This window comes from Erpetoichthys calabaricus, chromosome 6 (assembly GCF_900747795.2).
Source record: "Erpetoichthys calabaricus chromosome 6, fErpCal1.3, whole genome shotgun sequence".
Taxonomy (NCBI): Eukaryota; Metazoa; Chordata; class Cladistia; order Polypteriformes; family Polypteridae; genus Erpetoichthys; species Erpetoichthys calabaricus.
Genome location: NC_041399.2, coordinates 77,987,968 through 78,002,757, shown reverse-complemented (window position 1 = coordinate 78,002,757; position 14,790 = coordinate 77,987,968). Strand labels below are relative to the sequence as shown.

General features: G+C 36.4%; 1 protein-coding gene across 15 annotated transcripts in view; it reads right to left on the bottom strand.

The window, feature by feature from the left end:
• epb41l3a (erythrocyte membrane protein band 4.1-like 3a) overlaps positions 1-14,790 on the bottom strand; it is a 275,326-nt gene that overhangs the window by 143,200 nt on the left and 117,336 nt on the right. The window contains exon 1 of one of the 15 annotated variants that reach the window (XM_051929139.1): positions 10,681-10,846. The exons of the other annotated variants lie outside the window; for them this stretch is intronic. The gene's annotated coding sequence lies outside the window, so the exon portion shown is untranslated. Of the gene's footprint in view, positions 1-10,680; positions 10,847-14,790 lie in introns of those variants that run through there. 15 annotated transcript variants of the gene reach the window in all.

The following is a 14,790-nucleotide window of genomic DNA, read 5'->3' as shown; positions in this document are numbered from 1 at the left end:
TTTCTTTGCAAGGAAATGTTTGGGTATCCCACTATACTCTCATATCAACATATTATATACTTTTTCATCTTAATACATTATATCTATTTAAAAAATATCACTAAGATTGATCATGCCGTGGTAAAAACTGTAAGATAGTAGTCATAAACTAAACAGGTTTCTGTGCCTCCTGTACTTCATAAAAAATGCCATTTCACATGTTCTCATCAACATACAAAAGACACACTTTACTCCTTGTTGCCAGGTTAAGAGATATCATAATAATACATTAGTGACAATAGTAAACAGCACAATTTAAAAAGTGTAGCCAGCTAGTAACCCATGATATTTTGACCATTCAACCAATTTATGGCAAGCTGGAGTCTAGGTTTATATTTGATTTGGAAGGAACTGGGATGATTTCCCACCACATACCATTAAATGGGGATTCCACAGACTTTGGAGATTGTCTCATAAATTTTAGAATAATATAAAACAATCAAAGATACCTTAATTTATGTTATCAGTTGGATATATTGTATGTTCTCAGTAAATGAAAAGTAAACACAAATCACTATCATCATAACTAATTACTACAATCACTAACATCCACCTATCCATCTTCCAAACTCGCTTATCCAGAACAAGGTCACAGGCAAGCTGGAGAATAACCCTGCAAGCATAAGGTGCAAGGCAGATACAATCTCGGGACAAGGCACCAGCTTCTCATAGGGTGAACACACACACACACTCCCACATGCAGCAGGTGCCAAATTAGCATCACCATCCACATAACCTGCATTTCATTGGACTGTGGGAGGAAGCTGGAACAATCCAAAGGAAACCCATGCAAACTGCTGGTGCCCAGGACTTGAATCACAGTGTCCTTGATGCAAGGCAGCAGCGCTACTGCTGAACCACCATGCTGCCTTCTAGCTGAATCAAACATCATAATAGCAGCACCACATAAAACTGTATACTGAGATTATTCAGGATACTTTAATGCACAACTCTTTAAAAACTACTTTTGCAACAAGATTTTTATATAAAGTTGGCACACAAGTCAATTTCTTAGGTGTGTGACATTTGCTAATGAAAATTTGCATTTGAAAATGTCCATATTTAGGAACATTAATTACACTTAATGAAAAATGGGGTCTATGCCTTTCAGTCGCTTATTAGGAAAACATGTCTGTTTTTTTTTTCTTCAAATTATCTCACCTATGTAATTGCAAAGACTGCAAAAGAAACAATCACACTGCCCTTAATACTTATGTCTTATTATATAATGATATATATATATATATATCAATCATTATATATATTCAAGTATATATTTTTTTAAAATATTTATATATGTATATATAGGTATAGACATTTTTTGATTCAAACACACAGTGATATACAGATATTATATGACAAGAATTGAAAAATTATAATGGAGAGAGGTTAGAAACTGGGACCTTTGAAAGCAGTTCGAGTGATAAAACAGAATGAAGAACTGAAGACATCTTAAGGGGTGAAATAAATAGGTAACTAATTTGACAAAATCCTAGTCTCGCTGAAGCCAGACATATAATATATACGTCTGGAGATAGCCATGGGTAAATTTTGCTTAAAACTGGGTGGGAGCAATTAGACTGCTCACTGAGTGTCACATTTCTTAACCAATCCTACACCTCATGAAAGTGATGTTCAAAGTAGGGGCGGTGATTCTGAACTGCAAAAATCAGAGGTGCTCCCATTAATGTGGCCTGACAGACAGCAAGATTCTGTTTATGATGAACTATCTACAGTTGAAAAGTCTCCTCAAAAAACGCTATTAGACATATAAATTTGTGTTGCATGCGCAGAGAGCACATTATACATTTTAAAAATAAACATGACGTTTCTGAAGAATCAGATTATACAGTACATACATTGCCATTCAAATGATGAACGGTAAATGTAAACAATGTGTTGCCACAGGTGCTGCGTGTGCTCTCTGTTATTCAAAGTTATGATGAGAGTGTAGTAGATGTGACCTTGAAAAGATGGTCAGTTATGCTTTTGAAAATCTGAACTGTGAACAGTGTGTCACAGCCCGTCAAAAGGGCTGCCATTAAGAGAGTTTACAACAAAGAGCCACAGGAGATGCAGATTTCATACTCAAAACACCCAAATCAACAAATCTGCTTTAAAGACACAGGTATCATCAGAGCTAAGACTACACAGCATTCACATTCTAACTGCATGTCTAAACAAATAAGTAAACAATTTTAGTTTAACATTACCATCTAACTGTAAATGTAAACAGGCCATGACAAAACAGCAGCTGTGTCTTAACATGTTGTACATCCATAGACCACAATGTTTATCTAAACTCTATTTGCGGTTATGTCATATAGCAATGTTAACAGTTAAAATGACAGAAAGATATCGTGGGAGACAGAAGCACTTCTCAAATGTGTGGAGCCCAGTAGCTATGGTGGTCTATGCGTGCATGTGTGTGTGTGTATGTGTGTCTGTCTGTCTCCGCTGTTGTAGCTTTCATTACAACATACAAATTATTAAGCTTCAGTTACCTTGTGCTACTGAACTCCTGAATGGATAACAGTAATTTTAGCTTTTTTTATTTTCTCTCCTTGTCAAGTCTTTTGTTCAATATCTTTTGCTCTCTCCCCACTAGCCCAGTGGTAGTTTAAAATGTATGGACTACAGGAATTGGGGCTGGTGTTTTAGGTAGAAGCCCTGTAGGTATAGCCTTTGCAGCACAAAATTCTGCCCAGATGTATATTCTCATTTGAGAGCCACGTCTGGCCCTGTAAGACTAACAAAATCCATACTGAAGCAGTTCATAATGTCGAATGTCTTCTCAGCAGCAAGGGCAAGAAGAGCAGTAGGTCTTCCACATAAAGTAGTAGAATCAATGATATGCAAAAGTTTGCACATGTTATCAGAATCAAAATGCAGGTGTATGAAGTCATACTAATCAGGACAGATACATTTACTAAGAGACAGGTCAGAACATAAAGTAAAGTTTTGCATATGTGTTCATAAGTGAAAGAGGCCTGTAACTCTGAGACTGTGTAGGGTCCCCTTAAGTACATTAAATGTAAAATGACAACTGTCATGTTAAATACTGAACTTAGATGGCAGGATGCAGTGGCTTCTTGTTATTATATATAGGGCTGGTGGGAGATAATTGTTTTCAGAATTAGCAAGTTAGTTCAGGAGGGAGCCCATCCAACTCCAGAGCCTTTACAGCACTTGTAGCATCTAATGTGTTTTTAAGTTCAGAAAAAAAAAGCAACATCTAAAAGAAAAGCCCCTTTTTTTGGGGTGAGATCGGAGAAAGTTATCACTGAGTGATTTGATAATGCATAGAGAAGTGTTTGTAAGTAGCCCAGTCTAGAAATCTAAACATTCTACTGCTTTATGATAGAATTGTTAAGCATCCATTGTACTAAGCAAAAGCTAGCTTCCTTAATTATTAATGACAATGGAAAATAACTGCTACAATTCCGATTTTGCTTTTATTATTATAAATGCCATTTTAAAGAGCCTTTTCAGTGTTTAGCAATGCTAATTTACCTACCTCATCTAACAAGCATTTTTACTTGCTGACTTGATACATATTGCTTTTAACAATGAGGTGTAATTTTTAAATGTACATATTCAGATCACATTTCTATTGCAAATGTAAATGGGAAGAAAGACAGAAACTCAGTTTAATTTAGTCATGTATAGTATGTTATTTCCTAATTGACTATTCCCACCCATAGCACTGAACTGGTGCTCCAGGCTGCAAAGTGTCACCTGTGTCCAGCACAGCTGATTTTCTGCCTATGATTCTTGTGCTCTGATTTAAAACTTTCCTCTGTATTGTTTGTTAACACAGTTGTTTCCAGATAAATGCTCAAACTCATTTTTACAGAATTTTTCTAAGATGATGCAAATAAAACCACCAGCCAAATTAAAATATTTAAGGACCAATAATATAACGTAATGTTTATTTATTTAGTTGTGATTGTGAAATGCGTAGACGCTCAGTCCTTCGATTTAATAAAAGGCTGTTACAAGTGACTTTGTCTGGGTTTATTATGTGTTTATGCTTTCACTCTGATTGTGTCAATTTGTGTGCTCTAAGAGTACCATTTTTGTTTTTGTGAAAGGCTGATTTTTCCATGTGTCACATTTGTTTGAATATTCCTGTCATCTTTTAAGTAACAGCACAAAACAAAAAATTTTAATACTTTGCAAACACACTGTGAAAAAATAATAATAATAAAAAATAGCTTAAATATTAAATATAATTGTATAAATATAAATATGAGCATGGCACTCAGAATATTAAACTCACCTGTATTATATTCTTGTTACAACTGTAATTGGGTAGGGAAACAAGAGTTTAGTCCCTTCTGGATTCACTGATTGAGTGCTCCAGCCCACAAAACAAAACTCTTGTCTCAGGCTGAAAAGTATACAGTCGAATCTGATCTTGCACACATAAATAGTTGTCTACTGCTATATTTTTTCTATTTGTTCTTTGATTGCATTTTATGCCTTTGAGCAACCACATGTGATTTTACCTGCATTTTTTATGTGCAAACTTTGCATTCTCTTTTATTATGCCACTTGGTGCCTACTGACCCATCCCATTTGATGAAGGGCTGTGGTTTAAGTTGTTCATTTAAAGGTTACCATTTTTAATTTGCTTCTCGTAAACAACAGTGCACGAATCATAATAATGAAGATGTATTATGAGGAACAACGTAAAAAGAAAAACAATGCATGTAGTACAAAAGTATATACAGAATAATTAAGTTATATTTGAATATTTACATATTTCTAATCTGAATAGTTGCATTTTAAATTTTAGCTAATTTGACAGCCATAATCTAGTTTAACGGCAAAGGTTTTCATATAAAACGTTTATTTTTTCATAAGGGAAATATTAAATTTCCACTGCAGAGCATGAGACGAAAGAAATGGCAGGTACAGGTACAACTGCAACTGGCTAAATCTGTGGTTAGATAAAAAAGATGAAACCAACAAGGTGCCTAAAACTAACCGAGCAACAGTATGTGTAATTATAACCAATACAGGATTTCAAATTGCGTTTTAAAAAAAAATGGCTGAAGTAAATGAAAAGAAGCAAATAAATTAAGAGCTGCAGTATATTTACATAAAGAAAATATATATATATATATATGTGTGTGTGTATACTGTATATATATATATATATATATATACAGTATATAAATATATACTGTATATATATATATATACAGTATATAAATATATACTGTATATATATATATATATATATATATATATATATATATATATATATATATATATATATATATATATATATATATATATATATACACAGTATACACACACACACATATATACACATACATACACACACACACACACACACTATCACAAACTGTCAGGAGCCTTGCACGGCCGAGACACTAATATTGTGGAAGGACCAAGGGAAAGAGTGTGGTCAGGGCGTTACACCCCACCAAGGGCACCCCACCTGGGATGTTGGAATTCGCTATAGCTCTGTTGTGCTCCGTGGATGCCACCGGAGGGAGCTGCGCAAGCTGCACAACACTACTTCTGGGCTTTCACCACAACTGTGAGTGATCCCAGATCTCCTTAACGAGCCACCAGGAGCACTCCTAGGTGCGGCTTAAAAGGAGCTGGCTGCCTTCACTCTAGGAGCCAGTGTCAGGAAGGTGTGAGATGAAGATAGCAGGAGGAGGAGTGGAGGAATGAGAGAGAGAAAGAGAGAGCGAGAAAGAAGAAGAAAATGTGTGTTTGATTGTAATTTACTTGTACTGTGCTGCTGCGAGGAATAGTTGGGGAAGCCTTCCCACTTATAAATAAACATGTTGTGCTGAAACTTGCGCCTGATGTCTATCTGCTGTATGTCGGGTTTGGCCAGCTGGTGCACCCCTTGCTGGCCACAATACATATATCAAGAATGACAAGCAATAATACAAAAAATACAACTTACATATTGTTTTATTTTTTATCATGACTCACACATGTTCTTTCATTTTTGGTAATTATAGTTTAAAGACAGGAGAAAAACAATAAAAGAAAAAACAATCTGCCAAATATGAAAAAGGTTACCAGCATGTTTGGTACACTATATGTATAATGGGCTATATATTTATAAAGATACTGTGCCTCTCTCATTGGAAAGTGAAGCTACATTCCTCTTGTTAAAATGAAGGTAGTTTATTTATTTGTACTATATATTGTCCAGAAACTAAGTACCCAGAGACACTGAAAATAGCCCTCCTGAACACTACCACTGTTTAGTAATACAAAACATCGAAGCAAATTACCTCACTTATAAGTGAAAGACTATTTAATTCTGAATAAGATCTAACTTTAAAAATAAGGACTTGAACTGGTTAGTGCTACTGGCCCACAGCTCACAGAAATAGTGCATGAGACCTGGCAAAGGCAATTTGTGTATGTGTTAAGTTGGTACTTTCTTATTTTGTCTGTGTGCTTTTCCTGGTATTCTACTTTACAAAGAAAAGGTTTAATAAGAACAGACTATTCAGCTCAACATAACATGTAAATTCCTCTTGCAAAACATTTTAAAGTTAAAATCTAAATTTACCTATAATACTATTCTCTACACCACAAGAAGAAATTCTTCTGAAATTTACCTTCAATAGGCTTCTATTTGTGATGCCAAGCTCCTGCTGAAAAAGCAGTTGCAAAGCAAAAACTGACATCTTCTTTACCCCCTCCTTTCATATATTCATACACTTCTGTGTGTTCTATCTTAGCCAGGGTTGGCAAAATATATGATTCAGCACTTCTAGTGTTTCCTCTTGGCTGATATCCCGCAATCCCAAAGTAAGTCAATGACCCTTACACCATAGTTTATTTATCTACCACTGCTACATCCTTTATGAAATATGAAGATCAAAACAACACACAATGTTCTACCATATAATACCACAGAGATGCAATTTGTCTTAAGGACAACCTCCCTTGTTCTAAATTTGACAAACCATGTTATTTAATCCAATATTTCACTAGCCTTCTTAATAGCTTATGTATACTGTCTGGCTGCAGTAGTCAATGTCCTTGTAATAAGTTGTGCTTTCTAGTTTCAGTCCTATAACTGTGTAATTGTAATTTATATTTATTATTATTTTCTACAGGTAAAACTTTATTTACATTAAACTTTATCTGTCTTTATATTTTCTTAAAATTCATCTGTAATGATGTTGCTGCTTTTAGGGTATTCACCAATCTGCCTAGTTTAGTGTCTGCCAATAAAACCAAACTTTTAGTTTAATTTTTTATCTGGATTATTTATAAAAGTCAAAAAGAGTAGCAACCCTAGGGCTAATCTTACTTCTGACCCTAAACTCAGCACCCGTATATAAAAATGTCCTAGAACAGCTAGTCTACACTTTTATGCCAAATATTCCAACATGGGTAATAACAACTGGATGCATCCCATCTCTGGCTAGGAGGTCATCCTCACACTCAAGAACATCTCCCACCACCAGTGAATTACCAAGGCAACACACCTTAGAACACTTCCTTCCTGTCACTGGTAAAAACATTTGTTTCTGTTCCTCTAATAACTGAATCCTCTACAATTGGTTTAGAAGTGACTACTCATGCAAATTTACAATTTGCACAAAACTTTTGGACTCTTAACTTCAAGGTGGATGGACTCCAGCAAAACGCAGCCTTTTCTCTTAACTTCCAACCAACTATTCAACTTATCTCTCCCTCTTAAGACTGGAAGCTCCTTTGTGCCTTCTGGTTTACAATTTAAAAATACATGTGAACAAGTTTTTCCAGTTCTCTGTTATAAAGTATTTTTGGCTATCTCCTCCTCAAGTTAAGTAGCCCTAAATTTGAAGTGTTGGATTAGCTCGCATAATTTGCAGCTGTCCATTTTCAAGTCACTGCTTGAATGAATTAAAAAAAATAAACAAGATTGCAGTTCTCACAAAAAGCTATTCTGCACTTTTTTTTTTTTTTTGATGTTACAAATTTTGTCCTACATCCCAAAATATGTCCAAGCTTAATTAAATTGTAATTCCATGCAAGTGGGAATCTGTATACAACTGAACCCTGGAAAGGACTTGTGTGCTGCTGGAATAGGCTCCAGCAGCCCTGAGGTTGAGCAGGTTTCAGAATGCTATTTTGTGCTAAAAGCTAAACTACAATGGAATGATAGTGCATGTATAGCACTACTGCCTTGTGCATATGGCATTCTAAGTACCTATTTTATGTCTGGTCATTGCAAATGTTAAGCCAACTGGCAATGCAAAATCACTTCTATGCGAGGGTAGATGATAAATTGATGACCTATTCTGATTTGGTTCCTGACAAGCATATTGACAATGAAAACATTAAAACTCAAGAAATATTTCTGCATGACCATTTCATTTTTCAAAATCTCTTGGTTATTTTTTTCATAACTGGACTAATAATCATAATGCCTTGTTAAACTAGTGTTTAATATACTGTTCCTAACCTTAACATACAGTAACTATTATTCCAGAAGCAAAAATATGTGGCATGAAACTGACTCACGATAATAGTTTCCAATACACCCATGCTTTTATGGTACTATGTGTGTGGATATTTGTTGCCTTCTAACTATTGTTATTTGAGTACTTTTATAGATTTTCACCTGAACATATTTTAATTATGTTGTTTGCTTTTAATTTATATTTAGTAACATTGTTTTCTTCTGCTCCTTGCACTACAGTGCAGGATAGAGTAGGGGCAGAAGATGAGCGAATGCTTTTTGTTAATATTCATTATAGACGCCGACAAAGATACTACCTTTAGTGAAAGCATCTTAAACAAGAAGATGCTATCTAGTGTGCATTGCATGAGTTTCAAAAGTTACATTCCTAGCCTAACTATTGGTATACTGATCAATCCAAGTAATTACTGTTGTTCCCCCTCCCCCAAACGTACATGATAAATCTATCACTTCTGTTAGTGCTACTTCTTGGTTGATGTTTTTCACAGTTCATATTCTTTCTAAAAAACTTAAAAACAAGTCGGTTAGGTTTAGTGATAAAATTACTACTTGACTAAAGTTTCAAAAGGCTGATGCAATTATAATTCTCACCACTAGTTAACTGATTAACCCACCTTAACTTGAACTTAACTAACCAGTGTTTCGATTGTATGAATATGTCTACTTTCTGAACTGTGAATGTACTGAACTATAGTGTTTTTACACTCAAAGGCAACAAATTTAGGTGGCTTCACAGTTGTGCTGGAAATAGTATGGAGAAGAAAGTCTGATCCGATTGAAATCATGTGCAACAAACCGATGTTCTTGTAAGAAGACTTGCCAGCTGCTGTGTAACCGCTCCCACATAACTGAACATTTCTGTTCTGTTATTTACATTATCTGTTGAATGAACAGCATGACTCGAAACAATATACTGTGCATTTTTAAGAAGACTACATAAAAAATACAACCGATGATAACGCAGGGAGTAACCACATCCTCTGCAAAGGATTACCTGCCCGTTTACTGAATCCCTTTAAAAGCATTTAACATCTATTTTTATTTCAGATTAAACTGTCCTCAAACTCAGAGCAGAAGCCGAAAGGAAATCTGGTCCAGTTTTCTGAAAACATTCTGCAGAAGAACGAAAGTTTGTCCAACACATGCAAAGAATGATTTCTGTTATAGTACACTCTAAGAAAAAAAAGAGTTTCGATTATAAAACATTGCACATAATGCATAATTACTTATTCGTCACCATACTTTCTCAGTAACAAACTCCAGTAGAAAAAAAAATGACAATTTCACTTCTGGGAACTATTTGTTCAATTTTAACAATCAAAAGGCAAGGTGTCGAGTGCCTTTCCGTCGCTTTGCTAATATTTTCTTTCATTCCTTTATTGCCATCATTACAGCTGTTCAGGAAGAATCTTGTCGGCCGGATGAGGTCACGTCGATGCGAGCGCTACATGCACGGGAGGGGAGTCACTGCGGAGGTCCACATCTCCTTCACCAAACCACACCCACCGCATTGCAGAAGCGAGCGCCCCTGACAAGGGGGTGTGTGATGCCTAAAACTGGGGTGTACACAATCAGCTCAGCCCACCCCACGGTCGGCTTTGCATCGATCTCCACAAACAGTCAAAACGTGTATGTGCACAAAATCAAAAGTGCAGAGTAATGTCCTCCTCTGCACAAACCTTAGTCATGCGACTCTATATATGTTATGCGTCTGAGGAGTCCCTGTTATTGCAGCGAGGGTGCGGTGCACGTGAGAATGCCCACAACTGTCGCTTACCGCTGCTTGGTGTGGGATTTGTGTTTTGTCTTTGGCAAAACTGCCATAAATAGCACAAGGACAGCCGCGTCGCACCTCCGCCCCTGAAATTCAATATTAAAAGAAGGGGCGGTGAAGTTAAACCCCCGATAGACAGACACCGCTGCTTAGAACTCCCCAATATTAACCGTTCCACACTCGAGTAGCACGTTACTGTCATCGGGGGCAAAGCACGGAGCTTGACGCGAACATCCACGTTCTCCTTTTTCCAGTGGTTTTAAATCCTCCCCCCAGTTCCTTAATTAAGCCATGATTGTTTTATGTTTAATGCACCCAAATTCGATGGCTGAAAGAAAATAAACAATTTTTTGTTTTCACCGCTGGCGTCGATTGTATTTACCAGGTATCCAGAGTGTATGGCAAGCTGCTGCTCCAGCGGCTGGATGCTGACTACGGCGAGCCAAATCGTACTGTAGCGCTGTTCAGGCAAGAGAAGACGGGACAGCGCAGCGTGGCATTCTGGGATACTTGGGACAGCCAGATTCGCAAACCCACTCCCACCATGCGCGCGATTCGGCGCGCGCTCACGCAAACAGCCGAGTACTGTTACAGTACAGTGAATCCCAGAAGTATACACCAGATGAACAGAAGGGGACTCTCTAAGTGTGGACACTCAGCCTCGGGGCAGCTGCCTTCCTAATTGTCTGACCTCAGCCTTACTAGCCTCGAGTCCCAAGGGCAAAATGTTAGGCAACTGACAAGTAATGGTTCTAAAATTGCCTGTCAGATGGGCATTATTGTTTCTATCTGCTACCCTAGAAGTTAAAACAATCTATTCATACACTTAGACACATTACTACCATGCACAAAATGCTCCAAATAAAAAAAGAAACACAATAGCACGGAATTTTATTCCCTGCCATTTAGTGTCAGGATGCAACTTGGAGTGGCTAAAGCATGGAACTGTAAACTTTAAAGCTTCTAGTTCAGACTCATTGTGTGAACTTAAGCAAGTCACTTTAACTGTCTATGGTCCATTCAAACAACTACATAACATGCGTACTTTTAAAGCATCAGGCAATGGTGTTTACTATTGCAATATAAGATGAATGATAATCAGTGTGTTACTGTGATCAGAGTGTTTAATGAGGTTATTATTATTATTATTATTGGTAATTATTAAAACTAAATGAAATTGATATCCCTGCATTTAGCCTAAGGTCCATAATCCTTGTCCTGTTTGTCTACATATGATCTTATTGTGTTGACTTTTACTGTTCATACATCAGATAATGCCCTAAGTGGTGTCCATTACTTATTATTATTTAAAATAATTGTGAAACACTGCATAGTAAAAAAAAAAAAAAAAGGCCTGTATGAGGGAGAAAGAAAAATGTACAGAACTACAAATAAAACAAAGCTAAGAGTCCTGAATTGTTTAGGAAATTTTGCCTTTACTCTAGAAGTGCTAATTAAAAATGTAATCTTGGTAAATCAGAATCAGTAGATTTGGGAAAAGACTGTCCAGGTACTGAACCATATTATCTGTGGGGACAGTGACATAGACATTGTTCACCTGATAAATAAACACAGTAAGTACAACGACTTTAGCTGTTCTGAATAGTTTTCAGTATAATGAATGAAACAGACAATAAATACAGCGGCAATGCATGGGATGTGCCATACAACAATGCAGCAGCTCCAGTACAGTTTTAGGCAATAATTAAAAAATAGCCCACTGTATTATTCCTTGGAGACCAATGCCTAATTTTTTTCTCCATGGTCACACATTCAGACTAACACAGCGAAAATCTGTTGCTCTGATCTATGTTACTGTATATAGTGTCTAAAGACCTGTAATATATTAGTAACGTGTTCTAGTTGTACTTTCTTTATCATTTCATGTTAAGCTTTCTGTAAGTGCCATTATGTTTTTATCAGTTCAAAAGTGTATTTTCTGGGCAGTTCCCATAGAAGTCACTTTGTGAAAGTGCTAGACAAGATACAGATTAACATTACTAATTTTCTTACAGTACTGAAAGTTAAACAGATATTTGAAATGGTGACAGCTGATGTTTTTAAGATGTAACAGATTAAGCAATTTACCAAATAGTTTAGTATGACAAAAATTAAAACAAGTGACATTCATATTCAAAATCCAAAAATTTGATTCAGACTGCATTTCAGTTATGCATCTAGGTGAAAAAGAAACTTCATTTTATGTCGGCAAAATCATCACAGGCACACAGATAACCCAAACAGCATTGCAGAAGATGAAAAGAATTGGTAAATAATTTTAAATATTCCAATATATGTAAAACTCCATTTCTAAGCCAGTCACTTTTTATGTGTTTTGTTTTGCTTTTTGCACATTTCCTCTTTGTTTTTGTTTGTTATCTCTGGTTACCATGGTTTCCATTCCATTTTTTTAAAGACATGCTTGTTAAATTGGTATTTCTGCACAGTTATAGTATTGCTATAGTGTGTATGTGCAGAAGTGTGCCTTAAAATGGACTGGCGTTAAAACCAGAATTAGTTCCTGCCTTCCACTTAATCCTGCAGACACAGGCTTTAGTTTCTTATAACCCTGCATTGAAAAAAAGCAGATTCAGAAAACAGGAGCATATATGGTTTATACTTTGCAACAGATGTCAGTAAATTTGGAGTACAATGCTGATCAAAGCTACTATTTTAGAGAATTCAGGCAATTCACTTAGCTATCCAAAAACATTTGTTCACAATAAAGGTTTGAATAGTGTATACAATGTGGAGTTTTCTTATAAACTGAAATGTAAATAGTTTAGTATGCAACAAAAATAGATTTTTTTAATTGTAAAATGCTACACTATGACTTTCTCTCAAGACATATGCTATTTCTGTGTAACAGAAAACTATTAAATACCTCTTTAATACTGTAATACTGAAAACTGAAATGGTGGAATCTGCATTTTTCAGTTACTTCAGGGCTGTTTGGAAAAATGTTTTAAGAATATCCCAATTTCTAAACATACTATTTCCAGACTACTAAATAATTCACTATGAATCCTGTCACATTTCCAAATTAACACCATTTACACTTGAGCTGCTGCTGGGTTCACTAAATATATCCTCTAGTCAATTTGTCTGTCTGTAACAGTCAGAGGGTGGAATGAGTTAGACAAAAACATTGTGGGAAACATATTTTAACTCATTATTAAGAAACTACAAAAGGCTTGGCTGATTTAGGACTAGCGGCTTCATTATCATAAAGGATAGACCATTTACAGGTTTTGGCAATCCACAAAAAAATCACAGAATTCGACATGATATCAGTTGACGAGACCTGTTCCAAGTCATGCCAAAACAAATTTTGTACCATTATAAAGAATTACAGCTGCTGCAAAAGTCAAATATCCCTACATTCTATAAAGCATTTTACAGTGGTGTGAAAAAACTATTTGCCCCCTTCCTGATTTCTTATTCTTTTGCATGTTTGTCACACAAAATGTTTCTGATCATCAAACACATTTAACCATTAGTCAAATATAACACAAGTAAACACAAAATGCAGTTTGTAAATGGTGGTTTTTATTATTTAGGGAGAAAAAAAAATCCAAACCTACATAGCCCTGTGTGAAAAAGTAATTGCCCCCTGAACCTAATAACTGGTTGGGCCACCCTTAGCAGCAATAACTGCAATCAAGCATTTGCGATAACTTGCAATGAGTCTTTTACAGCGCTCTGGAGGAATTTTGGCCCACTCATCTTTGCAAAATTGTTGTAATTCAGCTTTATTTGAGGGTTTTCTAGTATGAACCGCCTTTTTAAGGTCATGCCATAGCATCTCAATTGGATTCAGGTCAGGACTTTGACTAGGCCACTCCAAAGTCTTCATTTTGTTTTTCTTCAGCCATTCAGAGGTGGATTTGCTGGTGTTTTGGGTCATTGTCCTGTTGCAGCACCCAAGATCGCTTCAGCTTGAGTTGACGAACAGATGGCCGGACATTCTCCTTCAGGATTTTTTGGTAGACAGTAGAATTCATGGTTCCATCTATCACAGCAAGCCTTCCAGGTCCTGAAGCAGCAAAACAACCTCAGACCATCACACTACCACCACCATATTTTACTGTTGGTATGATGTTCTTTTTCTGAAATGCTGTGTTCCTTTTACGCCAGATGTAACGGGACATTTGCCTTCCAAAAAGTTCAACTTTTGTCTCATCAGTCCACAAGGTATTTTCCCAAAAGTCTTGGCAATCATTGAGATGTTTCTTATCAAAATTGAGACGAGCCCTAATGTTCTTTTTGCTTAACAGTGGTTTGCGTCTTGGACATCTGCCATGCAGGCCGTTTTTGCCCAGTCTCTTTCTTATGGTGGAGTCGTGAACACTGACCTTAATTGAGGCAAGTGAGGCCTGCAGTTCTTTAGACGTTGTCCTGGGGTCTTTTGTGACCTCTCGGATGAGTCGTCTCTGCGCTCTTGGGGTAATTTTGGTCGGCCGGCCACTCCTGGGAAGGTTCACCACTGTTC